Here is a 23,594-nt window from a genome sequence, read left to right as displayed (position 1 = left end):
TTTTTCTTCTACACAGATCAGTCCTGGGACCTCACCTCTTCTCTTTCTATACTACCTCTTTCCTGATATGCATGGGTTCGACCATCATGTGAGAAGGGAACAAGCATTCAAATGGGCTTCTATGGGCTAGGCTCTATGCTAATGTGCTTTTTACAAATATCTCATTTGCTCCTCATACCTCTCATCTATCTCTCTTGAATCCCACTTTATCATCACAAGCCTCATACCACGAGTTAAGGAGGTGTCTACTGCAGGAATATGAAGCAAAATAGGCTAATGAGAACATTTTGTTCCAATGGACACAAAAGTGGCTGAAGTAGATGCTTAGAGCATGGTCAGGCATCCAAGATGCAAGGGTTATACTGCATTCTGGGCCATTGTCCTGATTTTTGTCTCACCACTAGATCTGGGTGACTCTAGAAGAGCAATTGAGGCTGATGACTTGGTGCAACTCTCTGACGTACTTAAATCCAATTCACTCACAAAAAATCATTATGTTGTCATAGCTCGTCTTCAAAATCAAATGACTGAACAACTCTCTCATCTCCAACCTAATATCCCATAGGCATCTCAAATTCAACATATACAAAAGGAAACTCATTATATTTCCCCTTAAACCTTCCCTTTTTGCTAACTTCCCTCCATCATTTTTCAATCACCCAAATTCAACACCTAAAACTTATTTCCATACCTTCTATATCATTCATCTCCATATCCAATCATTTGTCAAGTCTCATTTATTCTGCTTCTATAGCATCTTTTGCACCTGCCCTCTTCTTTCCAATCACTCCCTCATTCAGGCCCTCATCATCTCCCATCTGGACTACTACAATAGTATTGGTTTCCCTAAGCCAGCCTTCCACTATACTCCATCTTTCTATTCTCTATCTTCCATCCTCCACACAGCTTCCAAATTGATATTCTTAAGGCACAGATCTGACCACATCAATCCTCTAGACTCATTAAATATCTCTTTGTATTATTCTAAATTAAAAAACAACCTCTCTATTTGGCATTTAAAGGTTCACAGTATGATTTCAGCCCATCTTTTCAAGCTAATTACTCATCATTTTCCCTCTCAATTAAACTGAACTACTTATTATTCTACATATATGTACAATTCTTATGTCTTCATGGGTTGATATCCAAACCTGGAATATTGTCTTTTCTTCACCTTTGTCTCTTGGAAGTGCTACCTCCATTCAAAGCTCAGATTGAGTGTCACCTTCTATGAGACCTTTTTCAACTCTCTTAGCAAAAATGATCTGTATGGATTTTGCACCTAGCTTGTATTTACTTTTCTGTGTACATGTTTTATCTTCCTAGTAGGATATAAACTCCTTCAGGACAAGGACTGTCTAGTTTTTGTCTTTGTACCTCCAGCACTTAACACAGTGTCTGATATTCTGTATATGCTTAATAAAGGTGCATTGATTTGAAATGAATATAACCTCCCCCCTTCTCCATGGCTCAAAACCAAACCTGCATTCAGGATTCCAGGGGCAAAGGAACCCAGCTTTAGTCTAAGGCAAGGAAAATATTTACCAAATCAGTTTCCAGTTTCCTTCCCTTCTGAGTAGGTTGCCAACAGCATCCCCTAGCACTCACACTGGTCACATAGAGCCTTCACTTTCTGGATGTCCATCAGTCGCGGAAGTGTATTATACATCTGATAAGCTTGGGCTGCTTAGTTTCCTGCTACTGGTTAAAAATCCAGCCCTGCCCCCTAGTATCTGAGAATAAAGATTAAGGAGCTAAGAATGGCAAATGTGTTGTTGAATATGTTCTACTAAGCAAAACTGATGAGTCTGATAGCTAACATTCATTTAACACTTTGCATAGAAGCAGCCAACAATGATGGACTTGTCCTAAAGAGCTGAGTTTGAGTCTTCCTCCAGATACTTATTAGTTTTGTTACCCTGGACAAATTTAGCTTCTGCCTGCCTTGGTTTCCTCATCTGTAAAACAAAGTTAATAATAGAACCTACCTCATAGGGCTGTTGCAAGTCTCAAATGAGATAATATAAATAAGTTGCTTTGCAAAGTTTAAAGTGTTAGATAAATGTTAGCTATTATTACATATTTTATCTCATTCAATCTTCACACCAAGCCTATGAGGTAGGTGCAATTATCCCCATTTTACAGTTAGGTCGGAGACAGACAAAATGACTTGTCCAACTACTAAATCCTGAGCTAGAATGTTAATTGGAGTGCCCCTGACTCCAAGGCTAGCACTGGTATTCTGATGCTGCCTCCCACTCCCCACACATAGCCTCCAGAGGTTAACTTTCTCTTTATGCTCAGGCAGGTCTAAGTTCTGTGCCTGGCTCTCAAGGGAAAGATCATTCTTCCTATGGAACCCTTGAAGTGTTGTCACCTTGTCATAAGATTATAGGATTTCTGATTCTGCTGGAATCTCAGAGGCCCTTCCATCCATCCTATTCTTGCCTAAAAATTTCTGCTGCAGAATCGGCAAGAGGCCACTCAACTTATACCCAAAGCCCTCCAGTGAAAAGAACCTCAGCATCTTCCCAGATGCCCATCCCTCAATTGTTCAATAATCCTAATTATGAGGAAAACTGTGATCATATCCATCCAAACCTGCTTATCTTCAACCCACAATTTGTATTGCTATCCTCTGGGCCAAGAAAAGTTACTTAAGTGAAGAGATCTCAGGACCTTTTGGTCCTGGGAATGGGAAACAGATTTTTCCCATTCAGTAAGGCTAAAGTCTTCCTGTGGCTAGAAGGAAGGGAATATTATTAATGACTAATCTTCACTGTCGGCATATTATCCTCTTGTTAGAGTAGAAGCTCCATGAAGTCAGGGACCAGGTCTAGAGTAGACTCTGTGTCTCCCAACTGTCTAAAAAAATTCCCTGCACACAGCAAACACTTAATAATTCACTTTGTTGCTGTCAACAGAGATTACAGCTAGATAACTCACCGGATACAGTTCTATACCTGAAGTTTAGAATTTAGGAAAGATCTAAATTTAAAGCTAGTCTCAGACACTTACTAATCATGTAATCAATTCACTAACCACGATGTCTCAGTTTACTCATCTGTAAAATGGGAATAATAATAGAACCTACTTTTCAGAATGATTGTAAAGATAAAATATGATAATATTTGTAAAGTGCTTTGTGAACCTTAAAGCACTATGTAAATACTAACATTAGAAGTCCAGTCCCTATGAGGAAGTCTTCCTGAGGGGATAATAACAAGAAAGACAATTCATACAGAAAGCATTCAGAGTATTTTCCTCAGAGTATCTAACAAGATGGATACTGAATAATCTCTTTTTAGGAATAAGGAAACTCAAGTTCAAACAGGTTGTCCATGGTTAACTCACTAATAAAATATTAGAGCCAGAGGCCAAATATTAGAGCTAGGTTTCTTTTGACTCCAAATCCTGTGCTCTTGCCATTGTTACAATAAGAAAAAGAATCTGAACCTGTGATTTCAGGTAGGAAAATCATGTGAAGGGGTTCAAGCATATGAAAGAGAGATCTCAGTCTGAGTTAATCCCTACCACTCAACAGTTCATTTACTTCCTGAAGTTATTTCCCCTTCCCAGGGAGCCAGTTATGCCTAAAGCTGATGACACAGATGTAGCAAGCTGGAGCAGAGGAGGTAAAGGGTAGCTAGGGAAATAAGAGAGTGATATATGGAATCTAATCACAGCCAGGGCTTCAAGAAGGCTCTGCTGTGAGAAAAGGGGGAAAGAAATATCAGCAGAGGATAAGAAATTGAGAAAGAAACTATCCTATCCACTTCTTCTTGCAATGAAGGAAACTGAGGCCCTGAGAGGTAATATAACTTTCCAAGGTCACAAAGTGACAGAACTAGAATTTGAATCTCTAAGGCTTGACACTAAGTCAAGTGCTGTTTCCTCAAGGCCTCATGTCCCAATTCAGTACAGACCAAGGGTAAATTCTAGTCTTTTATCCCAGAGGCCCCCTCTTATTTGGGAGCTGGATTCCTTTGTTTGTTTTTATTAAAACTTTTTTATTTTCAAAACATATGCATAATTATTAAAAGAAAATAAATGTATTTCTAAAAAATGATTTTCTGTGGTGAGCATTTGCTCAGTAAAATACTATGTTGTACACAATTCTTGTAATCTAGTTTGGAAAAAATGTATAATGGATTATTCTGAATATATACATAATAAAGATGATTAAAAATATGCATAAATAATTTTCAACATTCACCTTTGCAAAACCTTGTGTTCCAAATATTTTTTTCCCTTCCTATCCCTCTTCCTCCTCCCCCAGACAACAAGCAATCCAATATGTACAAATCCAACATGTATAATTCTTCCATACATATTTCCACAATTATTGTGCTGCACAAGAAAAATCAAATCAAAAAGGAAAAAAATGAGAAAGAAAACAAGATACAAGCAAACAATAACAAAAAAGGTGAAAATACTATGTTGTGATCCACATTCAGTTCCCACAGACCTCTCTTTAGGTAGAGATAGCTCTCTTCATTACAAGACCATTGGAACTGGCCTGAATCACCTCGTTGTTGAAAAGATCATCAGAATTGATCATCATATAATATTGCTATTGCTGTGTACAATGAACTCCTGGCTCTACCTCACTTCACTTAGTTCATGTAAGTCTTTCCAGGCCTCTTGGTATCCTCCTGCTGGTCGTTTCTTATAGAACAATAAGATTCCATAACATTCATATGACAAAACTTATTCAGCCATTCTCCAATTGATGGGCATCCACTCAGTTTCCAGTTTCTTGCCGCTACAAACAGGGCTGCCACAAACATTTTTGCACATGTGGGTCCCTTGCCCTCCTTTAAGATTTCTTTGGGATATAAGCCCAGTAGAAACACTGCTGAATCAAAGAGTATGCACAGTTTGATAAGTACTTTGGGCATAGTTCCAAATTGTTCTCCAGAATGGTTGGATCATTTCACAATTCCATCAACAATGTATTAGTATCCTAGTTTGCCCACATCCCCTCCAACATTCATTACTATCTTTTCCTGTCATCTTAGCCAATGTGAGAGGTATGTAGTGGTCCCTCAAAGTTGTCTTAATTTACATTTCTCTGATCAATAATGACTTAGAATACTTTTCATGACTATAAATAGTTTTAATTTCTTCATCTGAAAATTGTTCATATCCTTTGACCATTTATCAACCGGAGAATGGCTTGAATTCTTTTAAATTTGAGTCAATTCTCTATATATTTTAGAAATGAGGTCTTTATGAGAACTCTTGGATACAAAAAATTTCCCCCAGTTTACTGCTTCCCTTCTAATCTTGTCTGCATTTGTTTTCTTTGTACAAAAACTTTTAAACTTAATATAACAAAAGTTACTCATTTTGCATTCCATAATGTACTCTAGGTTCTTTTTTGGCCACAAATTCCTTCCTTCTTCACAGATCTGAGAGGTAGACAATACTTCATTCTTCTAATTTGCTTATAATATCACTTTATGTCTAAATCATGAACCCATTTCGATCTTTTCCTGGTAGAGGGTGTTGGGTGTGGGTCAATGACTAGTTTCTGCCATATTAATTTACAATTTTCCCAACAAAATTTGTCAAATAATGAGTTCTTATCACAGAAGCTGGGGGGTTTTGGGGTTTATCAAATACTAGATTACTATAGTCACTGACTATGTCTCGTGAACCTAGGCTATTCCATTGATCCACTATTCTATTTCTTAGCCAGTACCAAATGGTTTTGGTGACTGCTGCTTTATAATATAGTTTTAGATCTGGTACAGCTAGGCCACCTTCATTTGCATTTTTTTCATTAATTCCCTTGAAATTTTTGACCTTTTGTTCTTCCAGATGAACTTTGTTATTATTTTTTCTGGCTCTATAAAATAATTTCTTGGGATGGCACTGAATAGATTAATTTAGGTAGTATTGTCATTTTTATTATATTAGGGAGCTAGATTCCTAATACCACTAGAGAAGGATAGGTACTCCCTGAGTAAGCATCCTGGTTAGCAAGAGCGTGCTAACATTATATGAATCCATGAATGTCAAGGTGATGATACCCTGAAGCCTTCTCTGTTCACACCTCTCTCTCAAGGTTTAGGAGGCAAAGAGGGAATATCCTGGGATCTAGCTTGAAAAAAGACCTTGAAAAATGTCTGAGGCTGGATTTGAATAGTCCTGGAATGGTTTCAAAAGGACACTTAGGTCTGAAATTGATTTACTCATCTTCCATGCATGGTTCTATCATAAAATCCAGAAGGGACCTTAGAGATCAGCATATTTTATTGATGGGGTCCAGATAGAGGAATACATTTACCAAGTTCATACAGAAATTAATAATATAGCCAGAACTGGGTCTGCTGGTTTCAAATTCAATATTCTTTCAATTACATCATGAGATTAAAGGATAGAATATTGTACTAGGTACTTGGAGCAATAACAGTAACATATTTATATAACATTTTTAAGCTTGCCAAATGATCATCATTTTACAGATTAGGAAACAGAAATTCATAGGGGTTAAATAACCTGCCAATGATCATATGACCATTACAGTCATCAATGAATTGAAATCTGCAAGATTGGAGAAAGTACCCACATTGATAAGATCCCTGGATCCTTTTTAAATATTTGTATGGAGTAGGGAAGACAAGATTTTTTTAACAACAGGAATAACTTTGTTTGACCCTCTCATTATTAATACCAAATGAGTTATAAAACAAGATAGATGTTTGGCAAATATATATGCCATTGTAATGGAAGATGTCTACCTGAACATTCAAATAGTAAATTTTTCCATAGAAGATGAGGTTTAATTACATTAAATTCCCAATCCCTATATTTATGCACACATGCATTTTTGATTTCCTTCACAAGCTAATTGTACAATTCAGAGTCTGATTCTTTTTGTACAGCAAAATAATGTTTTGGTCATGTATACTTATTGTGTATCTAAGTTATATTTTAATATATTTAACATCTACTGGTCATCCTGCCATCTAGGGGAGGGGGTGGGGGCGGGGTAAGAGGTGAAAAATTGGAACAAGAGGTTTGGCAATTGTTAATGCTGTAAAGTTACCCATGTATATATCCTGTAAATAAAAGGCTATTAAATAAAAATTTAAAAAAAAATAGATATCTGTAGAGGATCTATCACATGGAAGGCAGGATCCTATGCAAGATATAAATAAAATACAAAGTACTGCCAAAAAAAAAAAAAAAAAAAAGAAGATGAGGTTTATAATGAAGATGACACTATGCTGATTGTATCAAGCAAGTCCTGCAACAATACAGAGCCTCCTAAATGAAATCACTCAAAAGATTTTGGCATAAGTAGCGGTATGGGGGGGAAAAAAAACAAGTGGATAAAAACTGCTTATTTTCCAGATTATAATATGCAGTAGGACATACAACCTACAAAGCTGGTCTGTCATATTTGGAAGGATCCCAAAGATGGACAATGAACTGGGTCCAGAATTTAACAAAAGGAAGAAAGCAGGCTGCTTTTGTTTTGGGGAAAATTTGGAATGCCTTCAATGATTCCCAAATTTCTTCATAAAACAAAGGTCCATTTTTAAAATTTCAATATTCTTCTGGTGATGCCATAAGCTACAAGTCTCAAAATATCACAGACTTTTAAGAATAAATAGTGGGTTACCCAGAGGGCAATAAAGAGATAAATGTGGGCATAAGTAAGTTGCATGTATTATCTGGTAGGAAAGAGTAGGGGTGTGTGTGTGTGTGTGTGTGTGTGTGTGTGTGTGTGTAAAAGGAATGAGTGCAAACCCATATCAATTACTAAACTTTGAGGCTGGAGTAAGCAGAGAATTTCATTAGGACTCATGCAGAATTGTCATATCCTCAAAGCTGCCATATGGAATGGATGCCAAGACCTACTATCATTCTCCTCTCAGTCTAGCAAAATAAAGGTCTTAAAAAGTAGGAGGGAGTAAAAGAGGGGGAAAATGGGTTGACACCAGCCTTAAGCCTGGTCCACTTGCTATTTAGCTATTTGACACCAAATAGCTATTTAGATTCTACAACTCAGGTACCCATGATTCTTTCACAGCTACTTCTGGAGAATGTGGGCAACAAGAATAAGATCCTAAGAAACATACCTAGAGTGGAATTTTTGAGTGTCAAGTCACTCTCCTTCATTGTCTGTCTTCAATAAAGAAAAAAGATGTAATTTCACTAAGGTATCCCACTTGTCCTATTTACCTAACTACCACATGGTGCCAATCCCACATTCTATCACCAGAAGCACAGGGGTCAAGGTAGGGAAAATTACTATAATAATAATTCTTTACGTAAGTATTGCAAAATACTTTTTCACACCTTTTTTGCTTTCATCCTCAAATCTTTCCCAGAGACAAGAAGGACAAGGATTACTACTCCTTTTTGACCCCACAAGGAACTCGGCTCTAAAGTTGTGATTTGTAGAAAGGCGCCCAGATAATTTACACCACAAGGCTTTTTCCACTTCACCACAAGGCTTGGGGCTCACAGACAGATGTATTATTATACTACCTTTATGGAAACTCAAAAGGCCAGAAGGCCTCAAACCTCAATAACAGCTCAGCCTCCCGGAGAAAGCCAGTAACCCACTCTCCCCAAGTAGTTTTCTTCGAAGAAATTCCTAATGATGCTCCCTTTATCCTTGCAACCTGAAGCATAAGCACATAAATTCTGGTGATTTTTACTACCATCCCCCTATTCAGATCTCTCCTCTTCCCTCATCCTATGTTTCGGTTTCTCTAAACATTTCAGCCCGAAATTTGATATGAACACAATACAAAGGTGTCAAATCAGGATCGACTTTGACCAACAAGGCATTACAACCATACAAAGTGTGCCATTAAATAAGGATTTAATTTTAAAACTGCAGCTCCAATTTGGGATTTGAATCAGCTCTAAATCGTACTGTCCTCTAACTTCTCAATAAAACATCCTGGGACCTTTTAATATCCAAACCTTGAAGCCATCTCCAATCAAAACCTTCTCCCTTTTCACAGGGGAATTATCAAATATTATCAGATGGGAGGAAGGGATGAACAGGGTGGGAGAATTGTTTTGAGCTCTCTGCAGAACACGTGCCATATGAAAAGAGCAAAGGTAAGGAAAAACGGTACTCTACTGCCCTTCCCCATTTTAAAATAAATGGGTGCCAGACTGCTTTCTTTTTTTTGGGGGGGGGGGGGGGGGGGGGGGGGGGGGAAGACGCGCTCCCGCTGTCCCGGGGGAGGGTGACGGGGGTAAGACAAGTCTGCAAACAACTGACTTCGGAGTGGAAATCAAGCTCCACACCCCTTCCCTCAGTCCGGCCCCCATCCACGTGGACTCCACCCATTCCCGCCTCTGCTGAGGGCGGGGGAGGGGGTGAGGATCAAGATGATCTGGGAATTCTGATTCCAGGGTTTCAATACAGCTGAGAATTCCTGGTGGGGTTGGGGGTGGAGAAAGTTGGAATAATAGAACAGCAAAGGTCTGGTATCACGCAAGAAAAAAACAAACCCCAAACCAAAAACACGGGGTGAAGAAAGCCCGGTTCTTTTGTGCTCATTTTTCCTCTCCCCAAATTCCCCCTTTTACAGGTTAGAAGTAATGCTATGCTAGGTCCAATTCCGCGAGGGGATCAGAGTCAAGTCCATGATGGGATTGGGGCTTCGGAAGAGGCCGAATCCCTAGAGGGGACACCTCCCTAACCCACTCCTCTTAAATCCCGCGGCTTGGGAAGAAGTCGGGCACCCTCCGGTGGCGGGGCCGGAGCAAGACCACCAAACATACAAGGAGAAAATACTCTCGGGTGGAAGTGCGAGCCAGGGCTCAGTTCCAGTACTGGGGACTTCCAAGACCTGGTTGGTTTCTTTCTTTTCCCGTGGACAGTTCCCACTCAAGGAGGGGTTTCCACTTCCTTAGTTCGCACCCTCGAGCTCGGACCTTGGCCTGGAGATAAGGTGGATAGCGGGCCCAAACTTCTAGTCCGCTCAGCTCAAAGCCGCTTCGTCTAGCCCAGTCCCGTGCTGTCCCGTGCTGTCCCGTCCCGTCCTGTCCTCCCTCTCCCGTAATGTCGAGGCAGGCCAGCCTGGACTTACCGCTCCTTGGCTCCGAGTTCCCAATTACCCTCGGGCGCAGCAGACACCGTGGGTCCGGAGTGCCGACCCCGCCTCACCGAGCGATCACCACGACCCCTAACCGGTGCGTCTGGGGCATCCCCGAGGGGATTGCTCCCTCCGGGCCCGAGGAGCCCGCGGGACGCCCGGCCACAGCTCTGGCCCGAGACGGGGCTCACGCCGCAGCCCACATAACCGTTCAGCCTCCTAGTTCCAGCCCCAGTCCTGCTCCAGCTCCGGGACCCGGTCCTCCTCTCCTGGGCCGGGCGGTGGCTCGGGCTCCTCCCACAGCTGGGGGAGGGGGGTCGGAGAAGAGGGAAGTAAGGAGGGAGAGGCGGAGCGCTTCCTGGGGGATTAGGGGGACTCAGTTGAGCTCCCAAACCCGGGCAGAAGCGGTTCGTCTGCCCCACACTGGTACGAGCAGCTGGCACACCTCTGGGGCTTCAAGCCTCCACAACTGGCACGCCTCCGGTCACACCGAATCTTCGAGGCAGGAGTGTTCTACTTCCGAAGGTTCGCAACCAGAGCTCCCGGGCGCTTTCGGTGCTGGAACGCTCCTCTTTGGAAGGCAACTCCAGGTCCGGGCACTCCTGGTGAATCAAAGCTGTGTGCCCACCCTTCGCCTTTGGCAAGCGGGTTCTCCCGAGGTTGCTCTCGCAATAGCTGGCGCCGCCGATCTCAAAGAACACACTACTGCCAGTCTTTGACTAGACGCAGCGAAACCGAGGGGTGGGCTGGGCCCAGTTAGCAGCACCCCTGCCTGCAGGGGCGCCCCACGGTGAGGTAGATCGTAACTTTCCGCTACCCTCTCGTCTATTGTGTACAATTCAAGCCAGCTCTGGGTACTGGCTTCATTCCGCACCCTAAGGAAATGCTGAGATCCCAAGAGAAATAGGAAAGACAGGGGCGTTGTTCGGGGCGTATTATTATTGTAGTTGTTTTTCCTTGGAAGGATTTCAGCATCTTCTTGCAGCCAGAAGCTTGAAGGATGACACAGATTCCTCCCGTGTGGCGTGCTGCCCAAAGCCTCACGGTTGGTAAAACCGGGTCAGAATAGCTGCCTGGGGCCTCTTTAGTGTAAAGGCAATTAGCTTCGTCTTTGGTAATTAAGTAAAGCAAGTCGAGGCGTCCCTTTCCTCAGGAGCACCTTCTCCTCAAAGAAGGAATAAAATCTTTTACAAAGCCACACACACTAAAAGCTACACACTGGTGTGCAACTCAAATATATTTATACATATAAGCTTATATTCACGTCTGTACGTGCACAGGTACTATATACAGTATAGGTAAACTTGTATTAATTGACCATTGGGGGTGGGAGATGCTGCTTTGATTTATTTTCTGGGTGACAATTGACCCCTACATCATTCTTGTTTCCGTTCTTATTGATGTACATCTTTCTAAAGTCTATTAGTCACTTTCCTACGTCGGTGGATTTTTTTTTGCTTAGAATCTAGCCCTACACTTACTTCCTACACTAGGCATGGTCTTTCCCCTCCTTCTCCCAACACCCTCACCATTCTCATCATAATTTTTTTCATATTCATATAGTTTTTCCTTCTCCAATCTTCTGAAACGATCTGAAGATTTCCATCCCCGGTGTCTCAGGTCAAGCTCCATCTCTTCCTGAAGCCTTCCTCAGATGCAAACATCTTTTAGAACTCAAAAAAAGCTTAGATGATAATCTAATCCAATTGCTTTTTGCTATAGTCAACAAATTCAAATTGAACATATATTTCTAAAGTCCCTGCCATGTACAAGACATTTAGGAATTAAAAGGCTGAAGAAACTCTAAATAGATCCCTGTCCTCAAGAAATTTAACATCTTACTGGATGTTGGCTTTCACCCCAATAAGATACTACAACCCTACTTGTAGTACTATCACTTCTTCCACTATTTCTAGTGACAACCACAACAATGCTAATACCCACAATATATCACTCTAAGATTTGCAAAGCATTTTAAATATAATTACATAGATAAATGTAATGCAAGACATGGAGTGCTAGGGACAAAGAAGAAATCCAGATCAAGTGCTCTGAGAATATTTAAGAAGGGACAGAACATTTTCAGTTGGGAAGATTAGCTACCCCAAAGAGGTAGCACCTGAACTGAACCTTGAAAAAAGGAGGATTCTGTAAAGAGGAGGAGAAGGAAGTACCTTCAGGGTATGAGAGCAAGACTCATTTGATTGGAGAGAAAGGAAATATGTCACCTTTAGAAGGGCAGCTTCCTTTTGGTTTTAATGTAACGGGTGAAAGGAAGTATTGTGACAAGTTGAAGAGGAAGGTCAGAGACTGATTATAAAGGGCTTTAAATGAGTTTAAATTTTATCCTAGAGATAGTAAGGAACCACTGAAGACTTTGGAACATATCTAATCTGTTGCCACGATCTCCTTTGTAACATCTCTCAAATACATTTTCTTCTCTCCTCACTTCCACACACATCTAGACATAGCAGTAGCATGCCCATGGGTCTCTATACCACAAATTCTGCATTCCAGTCCAATCTTTACTCAACCACTACAGTGATTTTCTTAAATTAAGGGACCTGTCGCCCTCAATAACTCAATAAACTATAGTGGCTCCCCATCACTTCCAGGATCAACTATATAATTTTCTATTTGACATTCAAGGCCATTACAACCTAGGCCTCTTACCTTTCCAGTCTTCTTATATATCTCCTTCCCTCCCTCCCTCTCTTTTTCTGTCTGTCTCTCTGTCTCTGTTTCTTTCAGTCTGCACATCAGAATGAGCTCCCTGAGGTTTTTTCTTTAGTGTCCCCAAGCATTTAGCACCACGCTTAGAACAAAGTAGGTGCTTTTAAATAAATATTGATTAATTAATTGATTGAGGGAAATGACATGGTCAGGTATATTTTTAAAAGATATATCCAGACAAGGAACTGGAAAGTGAGTGGATACTCATCAGTTGGGGAATGGCTGAATTAGTTATAGTACATGAATGAAATGAAATATTATTATTCTATAAGAAATGATGAACAGACTGATTTCAGAAAAGCCTGGCGAAACTTACATAAACTGATATTAAGTGAAGTGAATAGAACCAAGATAACTTTATACATGGCAACAACAAGATTATATGATGATCAATTGTGATGGACCTGGCTATTTTCAAGAATGAGGTAATATATGACAATTCCAATAGACTTGTGATGGAAAGAGCCATTCCTATCCAGAGAGAGGACTATGGAGATTAAGTGTAAATCACAGCATAGTATTTTCACTTTTTTTGTTGTTTGTTTGATTTTTTTTCTTCTCATATCCCCCTTTTGATCTGGTTTTTCTTTTGCAGTGTGATAAATGTGGAAATATGTTCAAAAAAATTACCCATGTGTAACCTATATTGGATTACTTGCTGTCTAAGGAAAAGGTGAGGTGCAGAGGGAGAGAGAAAAATTTGGAACACAAAGTTTACAAGAATGAATGCTGAAAACTATTTTTGAATGTATTTTGAAAAATAAAAAGTTAGTGACAGAGCTAAGACATACCATTAGAACTTCTGGTTTCCAATCCAATGTTCTCCCCACCACACCCTTCATTCCTTCTTTGTTCCGTGGTCCTGTCTATAAATCCTTTTGTGTCACTTAGTCCCTACTGCCTGGCATTGATAGCCACTCTGTTCCTGTATATATGTGTTTTATTTCCCCAAAGAAACCATAAATTCGATGAAGTAGAAGATTTTGTGTCTTTCTCCCTTCCCTGCAGTAGGACTTTCCACAAGGCTGGGCACACACAGCAGATTCTCAGTAACTATTTGTAAATTTATTGCTGAGGTCTGGTGGACCTGAATTAGAGGCAGGAGAGGGAGGAAAAAGTAGAAACAGGGCTTCTTAACTTGGGATCCCTGAGGATTGATTTCAGGGAGTTAGTGAATTTATTTTTACTATTTCAATAACATTTCAGTATAGCTCATTTCCTTTGTAATTCTTTGTGTTTTATGCATTTAAAAACATTTTGTAGTGGATAGAGTACCAGCCCGAGTTCAAATTTGGTCTTAGACATTTACTAGCTGTGTTACCAGCAAGTCACTTAACCCCATTGCTTCCAAAAGCCAAAAACCAAAACCAAAATCATTATTCTGAGAAGGATTCCATAGGCTTCACCAAACTGCCAAAGGGAACCATGACACAGAAAGGTTAGGAACCCCTGGTGTAGAAAGTTGAAGACCTGGAAGGCTTCCCAGGCAGTTCTCTGGAAGTTGGACTTTTTTGTTTTTTGGTTTTGTTTTCAGTAAATCTTTGATCTAAGCCTAATTTATTGACCTTTATTACTTTGTCCTTAGAGCTGAGCATAAAGATGTCCTCATTCATTCATGGTTCTATAAAATAGCTCATTTATATGCAAAGTATTTTACATACATTCCCTTCTAGTTAATTGAGATTTTCTTTTCCGTACATATACACATTTCTTTATAAAGGCAACTATTTTGGGATGTTCAGAGAAATATTTTTGTATCTTGATATAGAGTGAGATACCACGAGGCAGCTGAGTGTTTTCTTGTGTCCATATATTTATAGAGACCTAGGTTTCTTCAAATAGAGAGTTATTCTTGCATATTCCATCATTCTATGTGTAAGTTTATTTTCACACACACACACACACACACACACACACACACACAGGCTCCTATGTCATTGGTAAAAACCCCTTTCAAAAAGACAGACCTGGCATTTAGGTATGTTTATTCATAGGGATAAAGCTGTTCATTCATATGATATCCCCCCTTTCCTGAAGAGTTTGAGGAATGCCTTGGAAACTCATTTTACTAGAGCTTCCCATGCCCAAGCATTCTTCTGAGAGCCAAACTTGGATACTTGCAGCTCCTGTAGCTGACACGCAAGGTGAGAAGTAGCCCATTATATGTCCTTATTCCCTTCTTGGCTACTCAAGAAGCCTCCCACCAAGTTGGAACTTAACAGTGCTAAAAGCTTCTTCCCAGCCTTTCCCTTCTAGAATCTGCTTCTCGGAAAAAGGTAAAAGACAAATGAGCTAGGTGCTCTTGAACAAGTAACTTTCCCTCTCTGGGTCAGTTTCTCCAGTCACAAAATGAGGGCATTGGATCTGCTATGTCTCTTCCAACTCTGATATTTGGAGTTTCTATAAATATGAGGTATTCATTTTTTCATTAGTCTGTGATTCTGGGGTGATATGGGGTGAAAATTATTCTCCGGAAGTAATTTATTTGTTGGGGACCCTCAGTTAGAGTACTACATCATAAAGGTAGTACATCTCTAGGGTCTGCAGGTTAATATTGCTTAATACTTCTTTACATCTCATTGTTATTATAATGCCAAAAAAACTCAGCAAGACAAGAGATTAGAGACTAATTCAATAGTTTATTAAATGGAGAGAAATACTTGGACCAATGGATCCATGTTTGATCCCAGGGCTGGACAAGACTATCATCTCAGAGTCCAGACCCTAGTATTGGGACAGCAAGCTTTTTTATAGGATAACAAGAACAATGACATAGTGGGGGAGGTACCTAGGTGGAGATAACCTAATGGTAGCGGAGGCCCTTATGATGACACAATGGAGGGAGGTTACTGATATTCTAATGACATCTAAAATGGATAAACCTTTATCTTATCAACCATTGAGAAGGAATATCTATAACCTAAAGATATAAAACCTTTATTTCATCAAACATTAAGAGGGAAAGGTTATAACTTGAGGCAGAATAACTAAATAGGACAATGGGGAAACTAGGTCAGGACCTCAAAATGGAACTTTGGCACAACACTATCAAAGCAACTAGTCCAGGTCCTTAGAATCCTGAAATATCAATCACAAAGAAGCTTTATGCTGGATGATGATGGTTAAGAAGACAAAAATCTGAGTGATTTCTGCCACTATTTCTCATATGACCCACAAAGAGAAGAGGACTCAAGTTGTCACAATATTGAACAAAACTTTCTTCCCATTTCCCTCCTCCCAGTGTGCAAAAGGTTTCTTGTCTAATGAACTAAGTATAGCCTAGGACATCTTCTTCCATATATGAGATCCTAGAATAGCTACCCCAGGTTCAAGATTCTTTGTAGAAATACCTCCAATAAACACCATAGTTCATTAGCCCCTACTGATATGTTTACTTTTCCCACTTATCAGCTCAAGTACACAACTGCTTCAAAGAAAGGGGATTTAAATAGTTTAGCATGAAAAGCCTAAATTGATCATCACCCCCACCATTCCCGAATCTAAGGCACATTCTCCAGAAGAAATATGTGTTATCACTGGGAAGAGTGGATACTCATAGAGTGACACACATGGGAAACATAGGCATCTGGGCACAAATCTTGAATGGCAACTCAGGCCTTTGACAAAACTAAAAGATGACATATTATGTTTACATCATAGTTTTCAACTGGAGCTGTTTTCTTTGGTATGTGTTGTCTCCACTAGGCAAATTACTCTATTGGTTTTTATTCCCAGAGTTTGTATTTCTCATATCTATCAATTACTGGAGTTTACCTACTTAGAGGCTCCAGTATGCTAGAATATAATAGCTAGAGCCTCTCCCTGATGAGAGTTGGCCGACAGCCCTTTAGTTCCTGCTACCACACTCAGCCAACAAAAGGTAACTACCCCCTAGGCTAAGTTTGCATTAGACATCCTGAATTAGATATAGAAGACATCAGAAACTCAATTTAATTTCTAAACTAAATTCATTATCTTCCTTCCCCTCCTCCCCCAACCTTCTCCTCTTCCTAACTTCCCTGTTACTGTGGAGAGCACCACCATTTTCAATGAGAGAGGCTTATAACCCAGGTGTCTTTGATGTGGGAAAGATTCCTATCTTTGATTCCCAAACCCCTCTAGTGAATGTAATTATCCTTTGACTCACAAATCCTGGTCCCTTTGAATTCCAATAGAAGATCCGGACCTGTCCCAGCCCCATCCGGATCTGAGCCAACTTTGGGGCTACACCCAAAAGCCCCTCGAGCTGAGTCTCCTATTATAAAAGGGCCACGCTGGGAACCCCTCTTTGCAGAGATTCCAAACATGCTAGCCATGTGAGGACCCTTTGTCCACTGGACCCCTCTGTCCACTGGACCCTCTGTCGGTGCCTTCCTTATCTCTACCTTCACCTATCTCCTACTTCCAAACCCAATAATAAACCTCTTTTATCAATCTAGCTCTCAGGCTAATAAATTCTTTTATTGGAGACTCGTACCACTACTAGACTTCATTTACCGCTGTATCCTTGTGCCAAATCCAAGGGGCTTGCAGGGGAGCTTTGCTTGACTTCCTGTACCCCAAATCTGCCACTAGACCTCAACTAAACCCTAATTTCATTTAGGTACCTCGAATCTAGACCTCAATATCTTTTTAGATTTGTCATTTACTCTCTATCCATTAATTTGCTAGAGCCTGTCCATTCTACTTATGGAATATCTTATAGTCATTCCCTCTCTCCTCTAATACCATCACCACCACCCTGGTATAAACTCTCATCATTTCACATCTGGACTATTATCATAATGTTTTGATTGGTCTGACCCTTCCTTCTTCCCTATTACAGGTCATTGTCCACTCACCAGTCAAACTGATCTTCCTGAAGTACATATCTCATCATAGTGTAATGCCAAAGGTCACTTTTAATGGGATGACCAGTTCCTCCATTTATCCTATTTCGTATTCTGCCTTAAGGTTATGACCGTCCCCTCTTAATGGTTGAGATAAAGGTGTTATAGACATTCCTTAATGTCATTAGAATATCAGTAACCTCCCTCTATCAGGTTAGCCCCACGTAGGTCTCTGCATTATGTCATTGTTCTTGTTATTCCATAAAAGGCTTGCTGTCCCGATACTCTGGGCTAGACTCTGAGATGATAGTCTGGTCTAGCCCTGGGATCCATTGGTCCCAGTATTTCTCTCCATTTAATAAACTATTGAATTTGTCTCTGATCTCTGTCTTGCTCAGTTTCTTTTGGCATTACAATAGCAACCTAGCCACCATTTAACAAACTCTAATGGCAACCTATTACTTCTAAGATGAAATATAGTTTTGTTTGACTTTTATCTTATTTTTAAAAAATACTATTTTATCCCTCCCCCCAGTTACATGTCAAGAAAAATTTTAGCACTTATTTTTATAAGATTTTGAGTTCCAAATTTTTCTCTCTCTCTACTTCCTTTCTCCTTCCAAAGTTGGCAGGCAGTTTAACATAGTTTATCCATGTGCATTAAAACATGTTAATATTCATTAACACAATGCCTAGCATAACAGGGGTTTAATAAATGCTTCTTGACTAGTCTACTTAGTTCGTATATCTGAAGTGTGCAGCTAGCTATTATCTATAAAACATATTTCCATATTCTTTACAATTCTGAAAGAATAAAACAGATCAAAAGGAAAAAAATAAAACCATGAGATCTTCCTCATAAGGTTGCCTCATAAGGTAAGTGAAAAAAAATGCTTTAATCTGTATTCAGAATCCATCAATTCTTTATCTAGATATAGATAGCATTTTTCTTCCTCTATTTCTCTTGGATCATTGTGTTGCTGAGAACAGCTGAGTCATTCATAGATGATCAACATACTATGTTGCTGATGCTGTGTACAATGTTTTCCTGGTTCTGCTCATTTCACTTTATATTAGTTCATACAAATATTTTCAGGTTGTTATTGTTATTTTTAAATCTACCTGTTCCATTATTTCTTTATTGCATAATATTATTCCATTACATTCATATATCACAACTTGTTTAGCCATTTCCCAATTGATGGGCATGCCCTCAATTTCCAATTTTTTTGCTATCAACTAAAAGGACTGCTATGAATATTTTTACACATGTAGGTACTTTTCCCTTTTTTATGATCTCTTTGAGATACAAACCTAATAATGATATTGTTGTGCTTTGTCCATGGTTCCAAATTGCTCTCCAGAATGGTTGGACAGATCCTGTTCAGACCACCAAGCAAACTCAAGCCCTCACTGAAACCCAATGAGGAGCCAACTTGGGACCCCACCTATGGGCCCCTCTAGCTAAATCTCTCATTATAAAAGAGCCTAGCTGGACCCTTCTCTTTGCAGAGGGTCGAAACATGCCAGCCTTATGCCTGTTTCCGGTGCCCTCCTCTTTTTATCCTTACCTATTTCCTTAACTATACTTTAACCTTACTTTGAAACCCCATAATAAACCTCTTTTATCAATCTAGGTTTTCGGGCCTGTCAATTCCTTTACAGGGGACTCTTGTGCTACTACTAGACCTCATTTAACTCCGTATCCTTGCGCCGAACCCAAAGAGGTTGCAGGGGAGCTCTTTTTGACTCCCTGTACCTGAACCTGCCACTAGATTTCAATTAAACCCTAATTTCATTTAGGTACCCCAAATCTGGACCTCTTCAACTCCACCAATAGTGTATTATTGTCTCAATTTTCCCACATCCTCTCCAACATTTAGCACTTTCTTTTTTTTTTAATCATATTAGCCCAATCTGATAGGTATGAGGTAGCTATATATATATATATATAGTTTTAATTTGCATTTTTCTAATCAAAAGGGATTTAAAGCACTTCATCATATGCCAATAAAAATTTTCATTTCTTCATATGAAAACTGCCTCTTCACATCCTTTGACCATTTAGAAATTGGGGAATGATTTATATTCTTATAAATTTATTCAGTTCTCAATATATTTAAGAAATGAGGTTGTTATCAGAGACATCTGATGGAAGGATTGTTTCCTAGATTTCTGTTTTCCTTTTAATCTTGGTTGCATTGATTTTGTTTGTACAATAATTTTTAAATTTAGTATAATCACAACTATCTATTTTGCATTTTGTAATGCTCTCTATCTCTTGTTTGGTCTGAATTCTTCCCCTCCCCATAATGTGAGGGGTAGACTATTCCTTATTCTTTTAATTTGATTATAATATCATCCTTTTTTGTTTAAATTGTGGCTTTATCTTGATTTGTGTCCCATTTGTTTTGTTTTCCAGTTTTTCCAGCAATTTTTGTCAAATAGTGAATTCTTATCCCTGAAGCTGGGGTCCTTTCTAACACTGGGTTACTTTGGTCCTTGAGTACTGTCTTAAATATCTTCTCTTTGAGTTTATAATCCTTCATAACCTAATCCCTTCCTGTTTTCTAGTCTTCTTACCCATACTCCCATCCATGAACTCTGCAATACAGTGATATGAAACTTTTTTCTCCTCCTCTCACAAAATATTCCATCTTCCAACTCTGCATGTTCTTTGACTGTTAAAATTCTCTCTCTCCTCATCTCTGTGTCCTATCTTCACAGCTTCCTTCACATCCCAACTAAAATTCTTCCTTTTGTGAGAAGACTTTTCCAATCTCCATTAAGCTAGCACCTAACCTCTGATTATATATAGAAACAAATCACGTACAGGATAAACTGGAAATAGTTTCTCTTGTTCCAATGTGGGCTCCATTAAAACAAGGATTATTTTTTACCTTTCTTTACAATGCTTAACACAATGCCTAGCATAACAGGTGTTTAATAAATGCTTCTTGACTAGTCCACTTACTTCCTGTATTTGAAGTGTACAGTCAACTATCTCACTTCAGATTGGATTTCCCAAGATATCTGGCTTTGTACAAATGAATTTGTGACAGAACAAAAGGTGGACTTTGAGCTCAGTTTTAAAGGAAGGTAGGGATTCTAATTGGCAAAGGTGAGGAGGGTAGATATTAGTATTCTCTTCCTCACAGAATTGTATGCATCGGGGGCAACATGAAAAGGAGGCAAGAGATGGCATGTCTCATGTGAGGGATGAGGGGAAAGCCAGTTTGGCTAGATTATAGAATGTATGACTAGAAATAACATATAATATATATATTATATATAACAAATTTGGAAAGATAGGATGCAACCAGGTTGCAAAAAACTTTAAATATCAAACCAAAGAGCTTATATTTTCTTCTAAAAGTAATAGGGAGTCATTAAAACTTGTTGACATAGTTAAACTTATACCTTCCTTGGTTTTGACTCCAAGGAATACCATAACTCCTGGTTCCTTATGCCAACAACCCCCTATTTTTCAGCTTCCTTTTGTATATTATATGTATATTATCCATTACATGATAAGTTTTTTGAGGGCAGGGACTGTCTTTCCTTTTCTTATTTGTGGTCTCCATTGGTTTTCACAATGTATGGCACATAGTAGATGCTTAATAAATATTTACTGAATTGAATTGAACAAAAATCTATAAGAAATGGCAAATATTAAGAATCCAGAGAGGAATGGGAAGACTGATACAAAATGAAGTAAGCCGAACGTGAAGTACAAAATGTAGAATGTCCTTAATAAAACAAAAAGAAAAAAATCTGAGTGCATAATTATAATGATCAAGTTTGGTCCCAGGGAAGAGTTGAGAGAAGGCATCTGTCTTTTTATTGTAGAGGTGGAAGACTATGTGTGTGGAAAATTGCATATATTGTCAGAGAGTTGATGTGTTGCTTAGTTTTACTATTTATCTTTTAATTTGAGAAGTGGGAAGGATATATTTGAATTTTAGTGTGATATGAAACAAAAATAATTTTAAGAGATAATTTTTAAAGTAATAAAAGTCTGTTTTTTGTAAGGATGAATGAGAAAGTGACTTTAAAGGGACTATGGAAAAGGATGGTTCTAATCATGTATCACCAGCTATCTAATGGACACATTGAATTAGATATGCTGCCCTTTATGCATACAATTCTGTGAGGAAGAAAGTATTAATACCCACCTTCCTGTTTGTCTATTAAAATCTTTTAAAACTTCCTTTAAAACTGAGCTCAAGGTCCACCTTTTGTTCTGACAGATTCATTTGTATAAAGCCAGAAATCTTGGGAAATCCAGTCTGAAGTTGATGCTGATTGTGGTCCCTTTAAGCAACTAGTCCTTTCAGATTGATTTATCAATTCGGGAAGCTAGGACCTTTGATTCACAAATCCTTGTCAAAAGCATCCCTTTGAATTCCAATAGAAGACCCAGGCCTGTCCCAGACCCCACCTGGATCTGAGCCAATTTGGGTTCTCACAATCTCCATTCTAATGATCTGCTCAGGTTTCCCAACCCCCACCAAGCAAACTCAAGCCTTCACTGAAACCCATTGAGGAGCCAACTTGGGACTCCACCCACAGGCCCCTTTAGTTGAATTTCTCATTATAAAAGAGCCAAGCTGGAGTCCTCTCTTTGCAGAGGGTCGAAACATGCCAGCTATGCCATGCTTGGCATCCCAAGGACTCTTTGCCCACTAGAATCCTGTTTCCAGTTCCCTCTTATCTCTACCTTTACCTATTTCCTTAACTAGACTTTAACCTTACTTCCAAACCCCATAATAAGCCTCTTTTATCAATCTAGGTTTTTGGGTCTGTAAATTCCTTTACAGGGGACTCTTGTGCCGCTACTAGACCTCATTTAACTCTCCACCCTTGTGCTGAATCCAAAAGGGTTGCAGGGGAGCTCTATTTGATTCCCTGTACTCTGAACCTGCCACTAGACCTCAATTAAACCCTAATTTCATTTAGGTACCCCATAGCTAGACTTCAAAGTGAGATAGCTGGCTGGCTGCATACTTCAGATACAGGAAGTACATGGATTAGTGAAGAAGCATTTATTAAGCATCTGTTGCATCCTAGGCATTGTGCTAAGCAATGGGGATATAAAGAAAGGCAAAAAATAATCCTTCTTTTCATGGAGTTCACAGTTTAACAGGAGGGACTATATACAAACAAATCATACAATCTAAACTGGAAATAATCAGAGATTAGGCACTAGCTTATCAAGCTATTCATCGATATCTCCATTAACATGTCCAAAGTAGACGTGTTTTTCTCCCAACTTTCCTATTTTTACAGAAGTTACCTTTTTTTTTTTTTTTCCTGAGGTAAGTGGGGTTAAGTGACTTGCCTAGGGTCACACAGCTAAGAAGTGTTAAGTGTCTGAGATCAGATTTGAACTCAGGTCCTTTTGACTTCAGGTCTGGTGCTCTATCTACTGCACCACCTAGCTGCTCCATGCAAGAACTTTCTAATTGACCTCCCTGTCTCCTATCTTTCCCCTCTCTGATCCATTCTTCTCATGGTCAATTGTATAAACTTGATCACGACAATGATCTGCTCAAGAAGCTTCCAATCACCTCTAGGATCCACACAAACATTTAAAACTTTTTACAACCTGATTTCACCCTACCTTTCTAGCCTTGTGGAAAAACATTACTTTCATACATTTTAGTCCAGCAGGCCTTCTGATTGTCCCCTGTACATAATATTCCAAATCCTGTCATTGTGCTTTAATCTAAGTTTAATCTAAGGTCTAGTAGCGGCACAAGAGTCCCCTGTAAAGGAAAGTAAGGTAAAGTAAAGAATCACAAAAATAGTTGCAATTAAAACATTCCCTTCTGGGGTACATTCTCCCACAAATATACACAGCATTAGTGGAAAAAGTGAGAACATGTAGAAAGTATACTAATAGTAAGATCATACTCAAACATGTATGAGAATATATGACCAATTCAACTCA

At 39.3% G+C, this 23,594-nt stretch overlaps 1 protein-coding gene across 1 annotated transcript in view; it reads right to left on the bottom strand.

Moving 5' to 3' along the window:
• CPNE2 (copine 2) overlaps window positions 1-10,959 on the bottom strand; it is an 84,164-nt gene extending 73,205 nt beyond the window's left edge. Inside the window, exon 1 of the mRNA XM_012553830.3 lies at window positions 10,074-10,959. The gene's annotated coding sequence lies outside the window, so the exon portion shown is untranslated. The remainder of the gene's footprint in view (window positions 1-10,073) is intronic.
• Between the last annotated feature and the right edge of the window lie 12,635 nt (window positions 10,960-23,594).

Source organism: Sarcophilus harrisii, chromosome 2 (genome assembly GCF_902635505.1).
Source record: "Sarcophilus harrisii chromosome 2, mSarHar1.11, whole genome shotgun sequence".
NCBI lineage: Eukaryota > Metazoa > Chordata > Mammalia > Dasyuromorphia > Dasyuridae > Sarcophilus > Sarcophilus harrisii.
This window is presented reverse-complemented; position numbering and strand designations above follow the sequence as displayed.